The following is a 494-nucleotide window of genomic DNA, read 5'->3' as shown; positions in this document are numbered from 1 at the left end:
CCAAACAGGCCGCAGTTGCCATGGCGGTGGAAAGTAAAGTTTAAAAAACACGCGGCCGAGTGGGAGGCACGCCTTGATCCAGATGTGCCCCGGGCGCAGAGAGGAGAGGCAGGGACCCCGTGCCCAGGCCGGGCCTGGACGAGGAACTCGGGGCCTCGCTGTCGGCTCGGGGTGACTCCAGGATAAACATGGGGACAGTGGCAGGGACAGGGACGCTGGCTGTTTACAGCGACAGGGGCTGGCCCCGGGCCTGCTGGCCTCCCTCCCCCTTCCCGAGGCTGGTGCAGTGCGTAATGTGAAACGGAAAATGTCATGATTTCCACGGGGAATGCAGCCACAGTTCTGAGAAAGCTCCAGAAACCCGGGCCCACAGAGCGCCAGAGCGGGCAGGAAGCAGGGGGAGGGTGTGGACCGGCCCAGGGGCCCCTGGTCCCCACGGTGAACCCAGGGCGCAAGAGCGGGCCTGTGGCCAGGGCCAAGGGCTCTGCTGGCTG

The sequence above is a fragment of the Myotis brandtii genome, unplaced genomic scaffold (genome assembly GCF_000412655.1).
Source record: "Myotis brandtii unplaced genomic scaffold, ASM41265v1 scaffold679, whole genome shotgun sequence".
Lineage (NCBI taxonomy): Eukaryota > Metazoa > Chordata > Mammalia > Chiroptera > Vespertilionidae > Myotis > Myotis brandtii.
Note: the sequence above shows the minus strand (reverse complement) of the source record.